Below are 17,643 nucleotides of genomic sequence, written 5' to 3'. Positions count from 1 at the left end.
CCCTTATTTTTTTACCTAGCCGAAGTATTAAATTACATCCAATTCCGACGAATATACAGCCAACTGACGAACCATTGCACAATATACCTGTTCTCGTCTGATCATTGAAGTTAAGCCCACCAGACGTGGTTAGTACTTGCATGGGAGACCGGCTGAGAATACCGCATGCAGTAGGCTCATCAACATTTTTATTCCACCGTACATACTAACTTTTTCGCGGGATTTTTTGTATAGCCGAAGCATTAAACGACATCCAATTCCGACGAATATTCAGCCTACTGCCAACCCATTGCAGAGTACACCAGTTCTTGTCCGATCACTGAAGTTAAGCTGCATCGGGCGTGGTTAGTACTTGCATGGGAGACAGACTGGGAATACCACGTGCAGTAGGCTCATCAACATTTTTATTCCACATTACATACTAACATTTTCCCATGTTTGTTTGCCTAGCCGAAGCAATAAATTACATCCAATTGCAACGAATATTCAGCCTACAGCCAAACCAATGCAGAATACACCAGTTCACGTCCGATCACTGAAGTTAAGCTGATCGGGCGTGGTTAGTATTTACAAGGGAGACCAGCTGGGAATACCACGTGCATTAGGCTCATCAACATTTTTATTCCACCATACATACTAACTTTTTCCCGGGATTTTTTGCCTAGCCGAAGTATTAAATTACATCCAATTCCGACGAATATTCAACCAACTGACAAACCATTGCAGAATATACCTGTTCTTGTCCGATCATTGAAGTTAAGCCCACCAGACGTTGTTAGTACTTGCATGGGAGACCGGCTGAGAATACCGCAGTAGGCTCATCAACATTTTTATTCCACCGTACATACTAACTTTTTCGCGGGATTTTTTGCCTAGCCAAAGTATTAAATTAAATCCAAGTCGACCAATATTCAGCCTACTGCAAAACCATTGCAGTATACACCAGTTCTCTTCCGATCACTGAAGTTAAGCTGCATCGGGCGTGGTTAGTACTTGCAAGGGAGACCGGCTGGGAATACCACGTGCATTAGGCTCATCAACATTTTTATTCCACATTACATACTAACATTTTCCCATGTTTTTTTGCCTAGCCGAAGCAATAAATGACATCCAATTGCAACGAATATTCAGCCTACTGCTAAACCAATGCAGAATACACCAGTTCATGTCCGATCACTGAAGTTAAGCTGCATCGGGCGTGGTTAGTACTTGCAAGGGAGTCCGGCAGGGAATACCACGTGCATTAGGCTCATCAACATTTTTATTCCACCATACATACTAACTTTTTCCCGGGATTTTTTGCCTAGTCGAAGTATTAAATTACATCCAATTCCGACGAATATTCAACCAACTGACAAACCATTGCACAATATACCTGTTCTCGTCCGATCATTGAAGTTAAGCCCACCAGACGTGGTTTGTACTTGCATGGGAGACCAGCTGAGAATACCGCATGCAGTAGGCTCATCAACATTTTTATTCCACCGTACATACTAACTTTTTCGCGGGATTTTTTGCATAGCCGAGGCATTAAACGACATCCAATTCCGACGAATATTCAGCCTACTGCCAACCCATTGCAGAGTACACCAGTTCTTGTCCGATCACTGAAGTTAAGCTGCATCGGGCGTGGTTAGTACTTGCATGGGAGACAGACTGGGAATACCACGTGCAGTAGGCTCATCAACATTTTTATTCCACATTACATACTAACATTTTCCCATGTTTGTTTGCCTAGCCGAAGCAATAAATTACATCCAATTGCAACGAATATTCAGCCTACAGCCAAACCAAAGCAGAATACACCAGTTCACGTCCGATCACTGAAGTTAAGCTGATCGGGCGTGGATAGTATTTACAAGGGAGACCGGCTGGGAATACCACGTGCATTAGGCTCATCAACATTTTTATTCCACCTTTCATACTAACTTTTTCCCGGGATTTTTTGCCTAGCCGAAGTATTAAATTACATCCAATTCCGACGAATATTCAACCAACTGACAAACCATTGCAGAATATACCTGTTCTTGTCCGATCATTGAAGTTAAGCTGATCGGGCGTGGTTAGTATTTACAAGGGAGACCGGCTGGGAATACCACGTGCATTAGGCTCATCAACATTTTTATTCCACCTTTCATACTAACTTTTTCCCGGGATTTTTTGCCTAGCCGAAGTATTAAATTACATCCAATTCCGACGAATATTCAACCAACTGACAAACCATTGCAGAATATACCTGTTCTTGTCCGATCATTGAAGTTAAGCCCACCAGACGTTGTTAGTACTTACATGGGAGACCGGCTGAGAATACCGCAGTAGGCTCATCAACATTTTTATTCCACCGTACATACTAACTTTTTCGCGGGATTTTTTGCATAGCCGAAGCATTAAACGACATCCAATTCCGACGAATATTCAGCCTACTGCCAACCCATTGCAGAATACACCAGTTCTCGTCCGATCACTGAAGTTAAGCTGCATCGGGCGTGGTTAGTACTTGCATGGCAGACCGGCTGGGAATACCACGTTCAGTAGGCTCATCAACATTTTTATTCCACCGTACATACTAACTTTTTCGCAGGATGTTTTGCCTAGCCAAAGTATTAAATTAAATCCAAGTCCGACCAATATTCAGCCTACTGCCAAACCATTGCAGTATACACCAGTTCTCTTCCGATCACTGAAGTTAAGCTGCATCGGGCGTGGTTAGTACTTGCAAGGGAGACCGGCTGGGAATACCACGTGCATTAGGCTCATCAACATTTTTATTCCACATTACATACTAACATTTTCCCATGTTTTTTTGCCTAGCCGAAGCAATAAATGACATCCAATTGCAACGAATATTCAGCCTACTGCTAAACCAATGCAGAATACACCAGTTCACGTCCGATCACTGAAGTTAAGCTGCATCGGGCGTGGTTAGTACTTGCAAGGGAGACCGGCTGGGAATACCACGTGCATTAGGCTCATCAACATTTTTATTCCACCATACATACTAACTTTTTCCCGGGATTTTTTTGCCTAGTCGAAGTATTAAATTACATCCAATTCCGACGAATATTCAACCAACTGACAAACCATTGCACAATATACCTGTTCTCGTCCGATCATTGAAGTTAAGCCCACCAGACGTGGTTAGTACTTGCATGGGATACCGGCTGAGAATACTGCAAGCAGTAGGCTCATCAACATTTTTATTCCACCGTACATACTAACTTTTTCGCGGGATTTTTTGCATAGCCGAAGCATTAAACGACATCCAATTCCGACGAATATTCAGCCTACTGCCAACCCATTGCAGAGTACACCAGTTCTCGTCCGATCACTGAAGTTAAGCTGCATCTAACGTGGTTAGTACTTGCATGGCAGACTGGCTGGGAATACCACGTGCAGTAGCCTCATCAACATTTTTATTCCACATTACATACTAACATTTTCCCATGTTTTTTGCCTAGCCGAAGCATTAAATGACATCCAATTGCGACGAATATTCAGCCTACTGATGAACCAATGCAGAATACACCAGTTCTCGTCTGATCACAGAAGTTAATCTACATATAGCATGGTTAGTACTTGCATTGGAGACCGGCTGGGAATATCTCGTGCAGTAAGCTTATCAACATTATTATTCCACCGTACATACACACTTTTTCCCCTAGATTAGTTGCCTTGTCGAAGTATTAAATTACATTCAATTCCGAGGAATATTCAGCCTACTGCCAAACCATTGCAGAATACACCAGTTCTCGTCCGATCACTGAAGTTAATCTGCATCGGGCATGGTTAGTACTTGCATGGGAGACCGGCTGGGAATACTGCGTGCAGTAGGCATATCAACATTATTATTTCACCGGGAGACCGGCTGGGAATACCACGTGCATTATGCTCATTAACAATTTTATTCCACCGTACATACTAACTTTTTCCCGTGATTTTTTGCCTAGCCGAAGTATTAAATCACATCCAATTCCGACGAATATTCAACCTACTGACAAACCATTGCAGAATACACCAGTTCTCGTCCGATCATTGAAGTTAAGCCCACCAGACGTGGTTAGTACTTTCATGGGAGACCGGCTGAGAATACCACATGCAGTAGGCTCATCAACATTTTTATTCCACCGTACATACAAATTTTTTCGCGGGATTTTTTGCATAGCCAAAGCATTAAACGACATCCAATTCCGACCAATATTCAGCCTACTGCCAAACCATTTCAGAATAAACCAGTTCTCGTCAGATCACTGAAGTTAAGCTGCATCGGGCGTGATTAGTACTTGCATGGGAGACCGGCTGGGAATACCACGTGCAGTAGGCTCATCAACATTTTTATTCCACATTACATACTAACATTTTCCCTTATTTTTTTTTACCTAGCCGAAGCAATAAATGACTTCCAATTGCAAAGAATATTCAGCCTATAGCCAAACCAATGCAGAATACACCAGTTCTCGTCCGATAACTGAAGTTAATCTGCATCGGGCGTGGTTAGTACTTGCTTGGGAGACCAGCTGGGAATATCTCGTGCAGTAAGCTTATCAACATTATTATTCCACCATACATACACACTTTTTCCCCTAGATTTGTTGCCTTGTCGAAGTATTAAATTACATTCAATTCCGACGAATATTCAGCCTACTGCCAAACCTTTGCAGAATACACCAGTTCTCGTCCGATCACTGAAGTTAATCTGCATCGGGCATGGTTAGTACTTGCATGGGAGACCGGCTGGGAATACTGCGTGCAGTAGGCTTATCAACATTATTATTCCACCGGGAGACCGGCTGGGAATACCACGTGCATTATGCTCATTAACAATTTTATTCCACCGTACATACTAACTTTTTCCCGTGATTTTTTGCCTAGCCGAAGTATTAAATCACATCCAATTCCGACGAATATTCAACCTACTGACAAACCATTGCAGAATACACCAGTTCTCGTCCGATCATTGAAGTTAAGCCCACCAGACGTGGTTAGTACTTTCATGGGAGACCGGCTGAGAATACCGCATGCAGTAGGCTCATCAACATTTTTATTCCACCGTACATACAAACTTTTTCGCGGGATTTTTTGCATAGCCAAAGCATTAAACGACATCCAATTCCGACCAATATTCAGCCTACTGCCAAACCATTGCAGAATAAACCAGTTCTCGTCAGATCACTGAAATTAAGCTGCATCGGGCGTGATTAGTACTTGCATGGGAGACCGGCTGGGAATACCACGTGCAGTAGGCTCATCAACATTTTTATTCCACATTACATACTAACAATTTCCCTTATTTTTTTTTTACCTAGCCGAAGCAATAAATGACTTCCAATTGCAAAGAATATTCAGCCTACAGCCAAACCAATGCAGAATACACCAGTTCTCGTCCGATAACTGAAGTTAATCTGCAGCGGGAGAGGTTAGTACTTGCATGGGAGACCGGCTGGGAATACCACGTGCAGTAGACTCATCAACATTTTTATTCCATATTACATACTAAATTTTTTCCCGGAATTTTTGCATAGCCGAAGCATTAAACGACATCCAATTCCGACGAATATTCAGCCTACAGCCAAACCAATGCAGAATACACCAGTTCACGTCCGATCACTGAAGTTAAGCTGATCGGGCCTGGTTAGTATTTACAAGGGAGACCGGCTGGGAATACCACGTGCATTAGGCTCATCAACATTTTTATTCCACCATACATACTAACTTTTTCCCGGGATTTTTTGCCTAGCCGAAGTATTAAATTACATCCAATTCCTACGAATATTCAACCAACTGACAAACCATTGCAGAATATACCTGTTCTTGTCCGATCATTGAAGTTAAGCCCACCAGACGTTGTTAGTACTTGCATGGGAGACCGGCTGAGAATAACGCATGCAGTAGGCTCATCAACATTTTTATTCCACCGTACATACTAACTTTTTCGCGGGATTTTTTGCATAGCCGAAGCATTAAACGACATCCAATTCCGACGAATATTCAGCCTACTGCCAACCCATTGCAGAATACACCAGTTCTCGTCCGATCACTGAAGTTAAGCTGCATCGGGCGAGGTTAGTACTTGCATGGCAGACCGGCTGGGAATACCACGTTCAGTAGGCTCATCAACATTTTTATTCCACCGTACATACTAACTTTTTCGCAGGATTTTTTGCCTAGCCAAAGTATTAAATTAAATCCAAGTCCGACCAATATTCAGCCTACTGTCAAACCATTGCAGTATACACCAGTTTTCATTCCGATCACTGAAGTTAAGCTGCATCGGGCGTGGTTAGTACTTGCAACGGAGACCGGCTGGGAATACCACGTGCATTAGGCTAATCAACATTTTTATTCCACATTACATACTAACATTTTCCCATGTTTTTTTGCCTAGCCGAAGCAATAAATGACATAAAATTGCAACGAATATTCAGCCTACTGCTAAACCAATGCAGAATACACCAGTTCACTTCCGATCACTGAAGTTAAGCTGCATCGGGCGTGGTTAGTACTTGCAAGGGAGACCGGCTGGTAATACCACGTGCATTAGGCTCATCAACATTTTTATTCCACCATACATACTAACTTTTTCCCGGGATTTTTTGCCTAGTCGAAGTAGTAAATTACATCCAATTCCGACGAATATTCAACCAACTGACAAACCATTGCACAATATACCTGTTCTCGTCCGATCATTGAAGTTAAGCCCACCAGACGTGGTTAGTACTTGCATGGGAGACCGGCTGAGAATACCGCATGCAGTAGGCTCACCAACATTTTTATTCCACCGTACATACTAACTTTTTCGCGGGATTTTTTGCATAGCCGAAGCATTAAACGACATCCAATTCCGACGAATATTCAGCCTACCGCCAACCCATTGCAGAGTACACCAGTTCTCGTCCGATCACTGAAGTTAAGCTGCATCGGACGTGGTTAGTACTTGCATGGCAGACCGGCTGGGAATACCACGTGCAGTAGCCTCATCAACATTTTTATTCCACATTACATACTAACATTTTCCCATGTTTTTTTTGCCTAGCCGAAGCAATAAATAACATTCAATTGCAACGAATATTCAGCCTACTGCCAAACCAATGCAGAATACACCAGTTCTCGTCCGATCACTGAAGTTAAGCTGCATCGGGCGTGGTTAGTACTTGCAAGGGAGACCGGCTGGGAATACCTTGTGCAGTAGGCTCATCAACATTTTTATTCCACATTACATACTAACATTTTCCCTTGTTTTTTTGCCTAGCCGAAGCAATAAATGACATCCAATTGCAAAGAATATTCAGCCTACTGCCAAACAAATGCAGAATACACCAGTTCACGTCCGATCACTGAAGTTAAGCTAAATCGGGCGTGGTTAGTACTTGCAAGGGAGACCGGCTGCAAATACCACGTGCATTAGGCACATCAACATTTTTATTCCACCATACATACTAACTTTTTCCCGGGATTTTTTGCCTAGCCGAAGTATTAAATTACATCCAATTGCAAAGAATATTCAGCCTACTGTCAAACCAATGCAGAATACACCAGTTCTCATTCGATCACTGAAGTTAATCTGTATCGGGCATGGTTAGTACTTGCATGGGAGACCGGCAGGGAATACCACGTGCAGTAGGCTTATCAACATTATTATTCCACCGTACATACAACCTTTTTCCCGGGATTTGTTGCCTAGCCGAAGTATTAAATTACATTCAATTCCGACAAATATTCAGCCTACTGCCAAACCATTGAAGAATACACCAGTTCTCGTCCGATCACAGAAGTTAATCTGCATTGGGCATGGTTAGTACTTGCATGGGAGAACGGCTGAGTATACCACGTGCAGTAGGCTTATCAACTTTTTTATTCCACCGTACATACCAACTTTTTCCCGGGATTTGTTGCCTAGCCGAAGTATTAAATTACATCCAATTCCGACGAACATTCAGCCTACTGCCAAACAATTGCAGAGTACACCAGTTCTCGTCTGATGACTGAAGTTAAGCTGCATCGGGCGTTTTTAGTACTTGCATGGGAGACCTGCTGGGAAAACCACGAGCAGTAGGCTTATCAACATTTTTATTCCACCGTACATACTATCTTTTTCCCGTGATTTTTTGCCTAGCCGAAGCATTAACTGAAATCCAATTATGACAAATATTCAGCCTACTGCCAAACCATTGCAGAATACTCCAGTTCTCGTCTGATCACTGAAGTTAAGCCGCATCGGGCGTGGATAGTACTTGCATGGGAGACAGGCTGGGAATACCACGTGCAGTAGGCTCATCAACATTTTTATTCCACATTACATACTAACTTTTTTCCATGATTTTTTGCCTAGACGAAACATTAAATGACATACAATTCGGACGAATATTCAGCCTACTGCCAAACCATTGCAGAATACACCAGTTCTCGTCCGATCACTGAAGTTTAGCTGCATCAGGCGTGGTTAGTACTTGCATGGGAGACCGGCTGGGAATACTACGTGCATTAGGCTCATTAACATTTTTATTCCACCGTACATACTAACTTTTTCCCGGAATTGTTTGCATAGCCGAAGCATTAAACGACATCCAATTCCGACGAATATTCAGCCTACTGTCAAACCATTGCAGAATATACCAGTTTTCGTCCGATCACTGAAGTTAATCTGCATCAGGCATGGTTAGTACTTGCATGGGAGACCGGCTGGGAATATCTCGTGCAGTAGGCATATCAACATTATTATTCCACCGTACATACAAACTTTTTCCCGATATTTGTTGCCTAGCCGAAGTATTAAATTACATTCAATTCCGATGAATATTCAGCCTACTGCCAAACCATTGCAGAATACACCAGTTCTCGTCAGATCACTGAAGTTAAGCTGCATCGGGCGTGGTTAGTACTTGCATGGGAGACCGGCTGGGAAAACCAAGTGCAGTAGGCTCATCAACATTTTTATTCCACATTGCATACTAACATTTTCCCTTATTTTTTTTTTCCTAGCCGAAGCAATAAATGACCTCCAATTGCAAAGAATATTCAGCCTGCAGCCAAACCAATGCAGAATACACCAGTTCACGTCCGATCACTGAAGTTAAGCTGATCGGGCCTGGTTAGTATTTACAAGGGAGACCGGCTGGGAATACCACGTGCATTAGGCTCATCAACATTTTTATTCCACCATACATACTAACTTTTTCCCGGGATTTTTTGCCTAGCCGAAGTATTAAATTACATCCAATTCCTACGAATATTCAACCAACTGACAAACCATTGCAGAATATACCTGTTCTTGTCCGATCATTGAAGTTAAGCCCACCAGACGTTGTTAGTACTTGCATGGGAGACCGGCTGAGAATAACGCATGCAGTAGGCTCATCAACATTTTTATTCCACCGTACATACTAACTTTTTCGCGGGATTTTTTGCATAGCCGAAGCATTAAACGACATCCAATTCCGACGAATATTCAGCCTACTGCCAACCCATTGCAGAATACACCAGTTCTCGTCCGATCACTGAAGTTAAGCTGCATCGGGCGAGGTTAGTACTTGCATGGCAGACCGGCTGGGAATACCACGTTCAGTAGGCTCATCAACATTTTTATTCCACCGTACATACTAACTTTTTCGCAGGATTTTTTGCCTAGCCAAAGTATTAAATTAAATCCAAGTCCGACCAATATTCAGCCTACTGTCAAACCATTGCAGTATACACCAGTTTTCATTCCGATCACTGAAGTTAAGCTGCATCGGGCGTGGTTAGTACTTGCAACGGAGACCGGCTGGGAATACCACGTGCATTAGGCTAATCAACATTTTTATTCCACATTACATACTAACATTTTCCCATGTTTTTTTGCCTAGCCGAAGCAATAAATGACATAAAATTGCAACGAATATTCAGCCTACTGCTAAACCAATGCAGAATACACCAGTTCACTTCCGATCACTGAAGTTAAGCTGCATCGGGCGTGGTTAGTACTTGCAAGGGAGACCGGCTGGTAATACCACGTGCATTAGGCTCATCAACATTTTTATTCCACCATACATACTAACTTTTTCCCGGGATTTTTTGCCTAGTCGAAGTAGTAAATTACATCCAATTCCGACGAATATTCAACCAACTGACAAACCATTGCACAATATACCTGTTCTCGTCCGATCATTGAAGTTAAGCCCACCAGACGTGGTTAGTACTTGCATGGGAGACCGGCTGAGAATACCGCATGCAGTAGGCTCACCAACATTTTTATTCCACCGTACATACTAACTTTTTCGCGGGATTTTTTGCATAGCCGAAGCATTAAACGACATCCAATTCCGACGAATATTCAGCCTACCGCCAACCCATTGCAGAGTACACCAGTTCTCGTCCGATCACTGAAGTTAAGCTGCATCGGACGTGGTTAGTACTTGCATGGCAGACCGGCTGGGAATACCACGTGCAGTAGCCTCATCAACATTTTTATTCCACATTACATACTAACATTTTCCCATGTTTTTTTTGCCTAGCCGAAGCAATAAATAACATTCAATTGCAACGAATATTCAGCCTACTGCCAAACCAATGCAGAATACACCAGTTCTCGTCCGATCACTGAAGTTAAGCTGCATCGGGCGTGGTTAGTACTTGCAAGGGAGACCGGCTGGGAATACCTTGTGCAGTAGGCTCATCAACATTTTTATTCCACATTACATACTAACATTTTCCCTTGTTTTTTTGCCTAGCCGAAGCAATAAATGACATCCAATTGCAAAGAATATTCAGCCTACTGCCAAACAAATGCAGAATACACCAGTTCACGTCCGATCACTGAAGTTAAGCTAAATCGGGCGTGGTTAGTACTTGCAAGGGAGACCGGCTGCAAATACCACGTGCATTAGGCACATCAACATTTTTATTCCACCATACATACTAACTTTTTCCCGGGATTTTTTGCCTAGCCGAAGTATTAAATTACATCCAATTGCAAAGAATATTCAGCCTACTGTCAAACCAATGCAGAATACACCAGTTCTCATTCGATCACTGAAGTTAATCTGTATCGGGCATGGTTAGTACTTGCATGGGAGACCGGCAGGGAATACCACGTGCAGTAGGCTTATCAACATTATTATTCCACCGTACATACAACCTTTTTCCCGGGATTTGTTGCCTAGCCGAAGTATTAAATTACATTCAATTCCGACAAATATTCAGCCTACTGCCAAACCATTGAAGAATACACCAGTTCTCGTCCGATCACAGAAGTTAATCTGCATTGGGCATGGTTAGTACTTGCATGGGAGAACGGCTGAGTATACCACGTGCAGTAGGCTTATCAACTTTTTTATTCCACCGTACATACCAACTTTTTCCCGGGATTTGTTGCCTAGCCGAAGTATTAAATTACATCCAATTCCGACGAACATTCAGCCTACTGCCAAACAATTGCAGAGTACACCAGTTCTCGTCTGATGACTGAAGTTAAGCTGCATCGGGCGTTTTTAGTACTTGCATGGGAGACCTGCTGGGAAAACCACGAGCAGTAGGCTTATCAACATTTTTATTCCACCGTACATACTATCTTTTTCCCGTGATTTTTTGCCTAGCCGAAGCATTAACTGAAATCCAATTATGACAAATATTCAGCCTACTGCCAAACCATTGCAGAATACTCCAGTTCTCGTCTGATCACTGAAGTTAAGCCGCATCGGGCGTGGATAGTACTTGCATGGGAGACAGGCTGGGAATACCACGTGCAGTAGGCTCATCAACATTTTTATTCCACATTACATACTAACTTTTTTCCATGATTTTTTGCCTAGACGAAACATTAAATGACATACAATTCGGACGAATATTCAGCCTACTGCCAAACCATTGCAGAATACACCAGTTCTCGTCCGATCACTGAAGTTTAGCTGCATCAGGCGTGGTTAGTACTTGCATGGGAGACCGGCTGGGAATACTACGTGCATTAGGCTCATTAACATTTTTATTCCACCGTACATACTAACTTTTTCCCGGAATTGTTTGCATAGCCGAAGCATTAAACGACATCCAATTCCGACGAATATTCAGCCTACTGTCAAACCATTGCAGAATATACCAGTTTTCGTCCGATCACTGAAGTTAATCTGCATCAGGCATGGTTAGTACTTGCATGGGAGACCGGCTGGGAATATCTCGTGCAGTAGGCATATCAACATTATTATTCCACCGTACATACAAACTTTTTCCCGATATTTGTTGCCTAGCCGAAGTATTAAATTACATTCAATTCCGATGAATATTCAGCCTACTGCCAAACCATTGCAGAATACACCAGTTCTCGTCAGATCACTGAAGTTAAGCTGCATCGGGCGTGGTTAGTACTTGCATGGGAGACCGGCTGGGAAAACCAAGTGCAGTAGGCTCATCAACATTTTTATTCCACATTGCATACTAACATTTTCCCTTATTTTTTTTTTCCTAGCCGAAGCAATAAATGACCTCCAATTGCAAAGAATATTCAGCCTGCAGCCAAACCAATGCAGAATACACCAGTTCTCGTCAGATCACTGAAGTTAAGCTGCATCGGGCGTTGTTAGTACTTGCATGGGAGACAGGCTGAGAATACCATGTGCAGTAGGCTCATCAACATTTTTATTCCACCGTACATGCTAACGTTTTTCCCATGTTTTTTTGCCTAGCCGAAGCATTAAATGACATCCAATTGCAACGAATATTCAGCCTACTTCCAAACCAATGCAGAATACACCAGTTCATGTCCGGTCACTGAAGTTAAGCTGCATCGGGCGTGGTTAGTACTTGCAAGGGAGACCGGCTGGGAATACCACGTGCATTAGGCTCTTCAACATTTTTATTCCACCATACATACTAACATTTTCCCATGTTTTTTTGCCTAGCCGAAGCAATAAATGACATTCAATTGCAACGAATATTCAGCCTACTTCCAAACCAATGCAGAATACACCAGTTCACGTCCGGTCACTGAAGTTAAGCTGCATCGGGCGTGGTTAGTACTTGCAAGGGAGACTGGCTGGGAATACCGCGTGCATTAGGCTCATCAACATTTTTATTCCACCATACATACTGACTTTTTCCCGGGATTTTTTGCCTAGCCGAAGTATTAAACTACATCCAATTCCGACGAATATTCAACCAACCGACAAACCATTCCAGAATATACCTGTTCTCGTCCGATCATTGAAGTTAAGCCCACCAGACGTGGTTAGTACTTGCATGGGAGACTGGCTGGGAATACCACGTGCAGTAGGCTTATCAACATGTTTATTCCACCGTACATACTAACATTTTCTCATGATTTATTGACTAGCCGAAGCAATAAATGACATCCAATTGCAACGAATATTTAGCCTACTGCCAACCAATTGCAGAATATACCAGTTCTCGTCTGATCACTGAAGTTAAGCTGTATCGGGCGTGGTTAGTACTTGCATGGAAGACTGGCTGGGAATACCACGTGCAGTAGGCTCATCAACATTTTTATTCCACATTACATACTAACATTTTCCCTTTTTTTTTACCTAGCCGAAGCAATAAATGACCTCCAATACAAAGAATATTCAGCCTACAGCCAAACCAATGCAGAATACATTAGTTCTCGTCCGATCACTGAAGTTAATCTGCATCGGGCGTGGTTAGTACTTGCATGGGAGACCGGCTGGGAATACCACGTGCAGTAGGCTCATCAACATTTTTATTCCACATTACATACTAACATTTTCCCATGTTTTTTTGCCTAGCCGAAGCAATAAATGACATCCAATTGCAACGAATATTCATCCTACTGCCAAACCAGTGCAGTATCAGGGGTAAAATCTTCTTTCTCGGGGTCTCCACACTGTCAGGGGGGGAAACTCGTCTTGTCTCTCTATCTCGTCCCCTTGAGGTACGGGATCGGGGAAGTCACTTTAACTTTACAGTCAAATAAGGCACACACAACGAAATACGTTTCAACTATCGTCTTAGTCGATCTTTTGGAGCACTCTATAAGACACAGCGCCCTGGGGAAAAGTCCCCAAGACTCTCACAAGGGTGAACCAAGACTCGCCCAAGACCGGACTCTCTCAAGGCTCGCCCCTGGACTGGACTCTCTCTCAGACTGGACTCGACTGCCCAAGGCTGCGTCTGTCGTGGAGTATTCGCCAAGACCAACTCAAACTCTCTTTATTCATTTTCAAAACTCTAACCAATTACAAAGCAGTAAAAAGACTCTAAGGCGTAAACTTCAATCATAAAGCCAATCAAACTAAGTACTGAATACGTCATATCTTTTGATTAATCGTTCACTACATTAATAACTACGGAATACCAACTGTCAGAATCGCGACGGATATCTCGTAATTAGTTCCAAATCTCTGAGCCATGTTCCGTCCAAAATTTCAAATAGGCCTACACGATGACAGACATAACACAGCAATTCGCTAATAATGAGTTAATTAAGTCGGTCAACAGATACGCGAAAACAAATTCATGACAGCAGAATACACCAGTTCACGTACGATCACTGAAGTTAAGCTGCATCGGGCGTGGTTAGTACTTGCAAGGGAGACCGGCTGGGAATACCACGTGCATTAGGCTCATCAACATTTTTATTCCACCGTCATACTGACTTTTTCCCGGAATTTTTTGCATAGCCGAAGCATTAAACGACATCCAATTCGTGCGAATATTCAACCTACTGCCAACTCATTGCAGAGTACACCAGTTCTCGTCCGATCACTGAAGTAAAGCTGCATCGGGCGTGGTTAGTACTTGCATGGGAGACCGGCTGGGAATACTGCGTGAAGTAGGCTTATCAACATTATTATTCCATCGTACATACAAACTTTTTCCCGGGATTTGTTGCCTAGCCGACGTTTTAAATTACATTCAATTACGACGAATATTCAGACTACTGCCAAACCATTGCAGAATACACCAGTTCTCGTCCGATCACTGAAGTTAAGCTGCATTGGGCGTGGTTAGTACTTGCATTGGAGACCGGCTGGGAATACCACGTGCAGTAGGCTGATGAACATTTTTATTCCACCGTACATACTAACTTTTTTCCATGATTTTTTGCCTAGCCGAAGCATTAAATGACATCGAATTGCGACGAATATTCAGCCTACTGCGAAACCAATGCAAAATACACCATTTCTCTTCCGATCACTGAAGTTAATCTGCATCGGGCATGGTTAGTACTTGCATGGGAGACTGGCTGGGAATATCTCGTGCAGTAGGCTTATCAACATTGTTATTCTACCGTACATACAAACATTTTCCCGAGATTTGTTACCTAGCCGAAGTATTAAATTACATTCAATTCCGACGAATATTCAGCCTACTGCCAAACCATTGCAGAATACACCAGTTCACGTCCGGTCAATGAAGTTAAGCTGCATCGGGCGTGGTTAGTACTAGCAAGGGAGACTGGCTGGGAATACCGCGTGCATTAGGCTCATTAACATTTTTATTCCACCATACATACTGACTTTTTCCCGGGATTTTTTGCCTAGCCGAAGTATTAAACTACATCCAATTCCGACGAATATTCAACCAACTGACAAACCATTCCAGAATATACCTGTTCTCGTCCGATCATTGAAGTTAAGCCCACCAGACGTGGTTAGTACTTGCATGGGAGAATGGCTGGGAATACCACGTGCAGTAGGCTTATCAACATTTTTATTCCACCGTACATACTAACATTTTCTCATGATTTTTTGACTAGCCGAAGCAATAAATGACATCCAATTGCAACGAATATTCAGCCTACTGCCAACCCATTGCAGAATATACCAGTTCTCGTCTGATCACTGAAGTTAAGCTGTATCGGGCGTGGTTAGTACTTGCATGGAAGACTGGCTGGGAATACCACGTGCAGTAGGCTCATCAACATTTTTATTCCACATTACATACTAACATTTTCCCTTATTTTTTTTACCTAGCCGAAGCAATAAATGACCTCCAATACAAAGAATATTTAGCCTACAGCCAAACCAATGCAGAATACATTAGTTCTCGTCCGATCACTGAAGTTAATCTGCATCGGGCGTGGTTAGTACTTGCATGGGAGACCGGCTGGGAATACCACGTGCAGTAGGCTTATCAACATTTTTATTCCACCATACATACTAACTTTTTTCCATGATTTTTTGCCTAGCCGAAGCATTAAATGACATCCAATTGCGACGAATATTCAGCCTACTGCCAAACCAATGCAGAATACACCAGTTCTCATCCGATCACTGAAGTTAATCTGCATCGGGCATGGTAAGTACTTGCATGGGAGACCGGCTGGGAATACCGCGTGCAGTAGGTTTATCAACATTATTATTCAACTGTACATACAAACTTTTTCCAGGGATTTGTTCCTAGCTGAAGTATTAAATTACATTCAATTCCGACGAATATTCAGCCTACTGCCAAACCATTGCAGAATACACCAGTTCTCGTCTGATCACTGAAGTTAATCTGCATCGGGCATGGTTAGTACTTGCATGGGATACCGACTGGGAATACCACGTGCAGTAGGCTCATCAACATTTTTATTCCAACGTACATACTAACTTTTTCCTGGGATTGTTTGCCTAGCCGAAGTATTAACTTAAATCCAATTCCGACCATTATTCAGCCTACTGCCAAACCATTGCAGAATACACCAGTTCTCGTCCGATCACTGAAGTTAAGCTGCATCGGGCGTGGTTAGTACTTGCAAGGGAGACCGGCTGGGAATACCACGTGCATTAGGCTCATCAACAATTTTATTCCACCGTACATACTAACATTTTCCCGGGATTTTTTGCCTAGCCGAAGTATTAAATTACATCCAATTCCGACGAATATTCAACCTACTTTCAAACCAATGCAGAATACACCAGTTCTCGTCCGATCACTGAAGTTAATCTGCATGGGGCATGGTTAGTACTTGCATGGGAGACCGGCTAAGAATACCGCCTGCAGTAGGCTTATCAACATTATTATTCCACCATACATACTAACTTTTTCCCGGGATTTGTTGCCTAGCTGAAGTTTTAAATAACATTCAATTCCGACCAATATTCAGCCTACTGCCAAACCATTGCAGAATACACCAGTTCTCGTCCGATCACTGAAGTTAAGCTGCATCGGGCGTGGTTAGTACTTGCATCGTAGACCGGCTGGGAATACCACGTGCAGTAGGCTCATCAACATTTTTATTCCACCGTACATACTCACTTTTTCCCGGGATTTTTTGCCTAGCCGAAGTATTAAATTACATCCAATTCCGACGAATATTCAGCCTACTGACAAACCATTGCAGAATACACCAGTTCTCGTCCGATCACTGAAGTTAAGCCCACCGGACGTGGTTAGTACTTGCATGGGAGACAGACTGAGAATACCACAAGCAGTAGGCTCATCAACGTTTTTATATCACCGTACATACTAACTTTTTAGCGGGATTTTTTGCATAGCCGAAGCTTTAAACGACATCCAATTCCGACGAATATTCAGCCTAATGCCATCCCATTGCAGAATACACCAGTTCTCGTCCGATCACTGAAGTTAATCTGCATAGGGCATGGTGAGTACTTGCATGGGAGACTGGCTGGGAATACCACGTGCAGTAGGCTTATCAACATTTTTATTCCACCATACATACTAAATTTTTTCCATGATTTTTTGCCTAGC

General features: G+C 42.8%; 51 pseudogenes; all 51 read left to right on the top strand.

Annotated features, from left to right (window-relative positions):
• The first annotated feature begins 273 nt into the window (after positions 1-273).
• On the top strand, positions 274-393 carry LOC146741114 (5S ribosomal RNA; annotated as a pseudogene).
• A 96-nt stretch (positions 394-489) lies between these two features.
• On the top strand, positions 490-608 carry LOC146741113 (5S ribosomal RNA; annotated as a pseudogene).
• A 306-nt stretch (positions 609-914) lies between these two features.
• Positions 915-1,034, top strand: LOC146741112 (5S ribosomal RNA; annotated as a pseudogene).
• Positions 1,035-1,130: 96 nt separating this feature from the next.
• LOC146741111 (5S ribosomal RNA) lies at positions 1,131-1,250 on the top strand (annotated as a pseudogene).
• Positions 1,251-1,561: 311 nt separating this feature from the next.
• Positions 1,562-1,681, top strand: LOC146741110 (5S ribosomal RNA; annotated as a pseudogene).
• Positions 1,682-2,418: 737 nt separating this feature from the next.
• LOC146741109 (5S ribosomal RNA) lies at positions 2,419-2,538 on the top strand (annotated as a pseudogene).
• Positions 2,539-2,634: 96 nt separating this feature from the next.
• LOC146741108 (5S ribosomal RNA) lies at positions 2,635-2,754 on the top strand (annotated as a pseudogene).
• A 96-nt stretch (positions 2,755-2,850) lies between these two features.
• On the top strand, positions 2,851-2,970 carry LOC146741107 (5S ribosomal RNA; annotated as a pseudogene).
• Positions 2,971-3,714: 744 nt separating this feature from the next.
• LOC146741106 (5S ribosomal RNA) lies at positions 3,715-3,834 on the top strand (annotated as a pseudogene).
• A 367-nt stretch (positions 3,835-4,201) lies between these two features.
• LOC146741105 (5S ribosomal RNA) lies at positions 4,202-4,321 on the top strand (annotated as a pseudogene).
• Positions 4,322-4,419: 98 nt separating this feature from the next.
• LOC146741104 (5S ribosomal RNA) lies at positions 4,420-4,539 on the top strand (annotated as a pseudogene).
• A 97-nt stretch (positions 4,540-4,636) lies between these two features.
• On the top strand, positions 4,637-4,756 carry LOC146741103 (5S ribosomal RNA; annotated as a pseudogene).
• Positions 4,757-5,123: 367 nt separating this feature from the next.
• LOC146741102 (5S ribosomal RNA) lies at positions 5,124-5,243 on the top strand (annotated as a pseudogene).
• Positions 5,244-5,342: 99 nt separating this feature from the next.
• LOC146741101 (5S ribosomal RNA) lies at positions 5,343-5,462 on the top strand (annotated as a pseudogene).
• Positions 5,463-5,988: 526 nt separating this feature from the next.
• Positions 5,989-6,108, top strand: LOC146741100 (5S ribosomal RNA; annotated as a pseudogene).
• A 96-nt stretch (positions 6,109-6,204) lies between these two features.
• On the top strand, positions 6,205-6,325 carry LOC146741099 (5S ribosomal RNA; annotated as a pseudogene).
• Positions 6,326-6,421: 96 nt separating this feature from the next.
• LOC146741098 (5S ribosomal RNA) lies at positions 6,422-6,541 on the top strand (annotated as a pseudogene).
• Positions 6,542-6,852: 311 nt separating this feature from the next.
• Positions 6,853-6,972, top strand: LOC146741097 (5S ribosomal RNA; annotated as a pseudogene).
• Positions 6,973-7,069: 97 nt separating this feature from the next.
• Positions 7,070-7,189, top strand: LOC146741096 (5S ribosomal RNA; annotated as a pseudogene).
• A 312-nt stretch (positions 7,190-7,501) lies between these two features.
• On the top strand, positions 7,502-7,621 carry LOC146741095 (5S ribosomal RNA; annotated as a pseudogene).
• A 96-nt stretch (positions 7,622-7,717) lies between these two features.
• Positions 7,718-7,837, top strand: LOC146741094 (5S ribosomal RNA; annotated as a pseudogene).
• A 312-nt stretch (positions 7,838-8,149) lies between these two features.
• Positions 8,150-8,269, top strand: LOC146741093 (5S ribosomal RNA; annotated as a pseudogene).
• A 96-nt stretch (positions 8,270-8,365) lies between these two features.
• On the top strand, positions 8,366-8,485 carry LOC146741092 (5S ribosomal RNA; annotated as a pseudogene).
• A 96-nt stretch (positions 8,486-8,581) lies between these two features.
• Positions 8,582-8,701, top strand: LOC146741091 (5S ribosomal RNA; annotated as a pseudogene).
• Positions 8,702-8,797: 96 nt separating this feature from the next.
• Positions 8,798-8,917, top strand: LOC146741090 (5S ribosomal RNA; annotated as a pseudogene).
• A 528-nt stretch (positions 8,918-9,445) lies between these two features.
• Positions 9,446-9,565, top strand: LOC146741089 (5S ribosomal RNA; annotated as a pseudogene).
• Positions 9,566-9,661: 96 nt separating this feature from the next.
• Positions 9,662-9,782, top strand: LOC146741088 (5S ribosomal RNA; annotated as a pseudogene).
• A 96-nt stretch (positions 9,783-9,878) lies between these two features.
• LOC146741087 (5S ribosomal RNA) lies at positions 9,879-9,998 on the top strand (annotated as a pseudogene).
• A 311-nt stretch (positions 9,999-10,309) lies between these two features.
• Positions 10,310-10,429, top strand: LOC146741086 (5S ribosomal RNA; annotated as a pseudogene).
• Positions 10,430-10,526: 97 nt separating this feature from the next.
• LOC146741085 (5S ribosomal RNA) lies at positions 10,527-10,646 on the top strand (annotated as a pseudogene).
• A 312-nt stretch (positions 10,647-10,958) lies between these two features.
• LOC146741084 (5S ribosomal RNA) lies at positions 10,959-11,078 on the top strand (annotated as a pseudogene).
• Positions 11,079-11,174: 96 nt separating this feature from the next.
• Positions 11,175-11,294, top strand: LOC146741083 (5S ribosomal RNA; annotated as a pseudogene).
• Positions 11,295-11,606: 312 nt separating this feature from the next.
• On the top strand, positions 11,607-11,726 carry LOC146741082 (5S ribosomal RNA; annotated as a pseudogene).
• A 96-nt stretch (positions 11,727-11,822) lies between these two features.
• LOC146741081 (5S ribosomal RNA) lies at positions 11,823-11,942 on the top strand (annotated as a pseudogene).
• Positions 11,943-12,038: 96 nt separating this feature from the next.
• LOC146741080 (5S ribosomal RNA) lies at positions 12,039-12,158 on the top strand (annotated as a pseudogene).
• Positions 12,159-12,254: 96 nt separating this feature from the next.
• LOC146741079 (5S ribosomal RNA) lies at positions 12,255-12,374 on the top strand (annotated as a pseudogene).
• A 98-nt stretch (positions 12,375-12,472) lies between these two features.
• On the top strand, positions 12,473-12,592 carry LOC146741078 (5S ribosomal RNA; annotated as a pseudogene).
• A 97-nt stretch (positions 12,593-12,689) lies between these two features.
• On the top strand, positions 12,690-12,809 carry LOC146741077 (5S ribosomal RNA; annotated as a pseudogene).
• A 96-nt stretch (positions 12,810-12,905) lies between these two features.
• LOC146741076 (5S ribosomal RNA) lies at positions 12,906-13,025 on the top strand (annotated as a pseudogene).
• Positions 13,026-13,336: 311 nt separating this feature from the next.
• On the top strand, positions 13,337-13,456 carry LOC146741075 (5S ribosomal RNA; annotated as a pseudogene).
• Positions 13,457-13,550: 94 nt separating this feature from the next.
• Positions 13,551-13,670, top strand: LOC146741074 (5S ribosomal RNA; annotated as a pseudogene).
• A 990-nt stretch (positions 13,671-14,660) lies between these two features.
• Positions 14,661-14,780, top strand: LOC146741073 (5S ribosomal RNA; annotated as a pseudogene).
• A 96-nt stretch (positions 14,781-14,876) lies between these two features.
• Positions 14,877-14,996, top strand: LOC146741072 (5S ribosomal RNA; annotated as a pseudogene).
• Positions 14,997-15,308: 312 nt separating this feature from the next.
• On the top strand, positions 15,309-15,428 carry LOC146741071 (5S ribosomal RNA; annotated as a pseudogene).
• A 311-nt stretch (positions 15,429-15,739) lies between these two features.
• LOC146741070 (5S ribosomal RNA) lies at positions 15,740-15,859 on the top strand (annotated as a pseudogene).
• A 96-nt stretch (positions 15,860-15,955) lies between these two features.
• Positions 15,956-16,075, top strand: LOC146741069 (5S ribosomal RNA; annotated as a pseudogene).
• A 96-nt stretch (positions 16,076-16,171) lies between these two features.
• Positions 16,172-16,291, top strand: LOC146741068 (5S ribosomal RNA; annotated as a pseudogene).
• A 95-nt stretch (positions 16,292-16,386) lies between these two features.
• On the top strand, positions 16,387-16,506 carry LOC146741067 (5S ribosomal RNA; annotated as a pseudogene).
• A 96-nt stretch (positions 16,507-16,602) lies between these two features.
• LOC146741066 (5S ribosomal RNA) lies at positions 16,603-16,722 on the top strand (annotated as a pseudogene).
• A 312-nt stretch (positions 16,723-17,034) lies between these two features.
• On the top strand, positions 17,035-17,154 carry LOC146741065 (5S ribosomal RNA; annotated as a pseudogene).
• Positions 17,155-17,465: 311 nt separating this feature from the next.
• On the top strand, positions 17,466-17,585 carry LOC146741064 (5S ribosomal RNA; annotated as a pseudogene).
• The last annotated feature ends 58 nt before the right edge of the window (positions 17,586-17,643 follow it).

Source organism: Saccoglossus kowalevskii, chromosome 7 (genome assembly GCF_978046115.1).
Source record: "Saccoglossus kowalevskii chromosome 7, keSacKowa6.1, whole genome shotgun sequence".
Taxonomy (NCBI): Eukaryota; Metazoa; Hemichordata; class Enteropneusta; family Harrimaniidae; genus Saccoglossus; species Saccoglossus kowalevskii.
The sequence above is the reverse complement of the archived record's forward strand: the minus strand, read 5'-3'. Positions and strand labels throughout refer to the sequence as shown.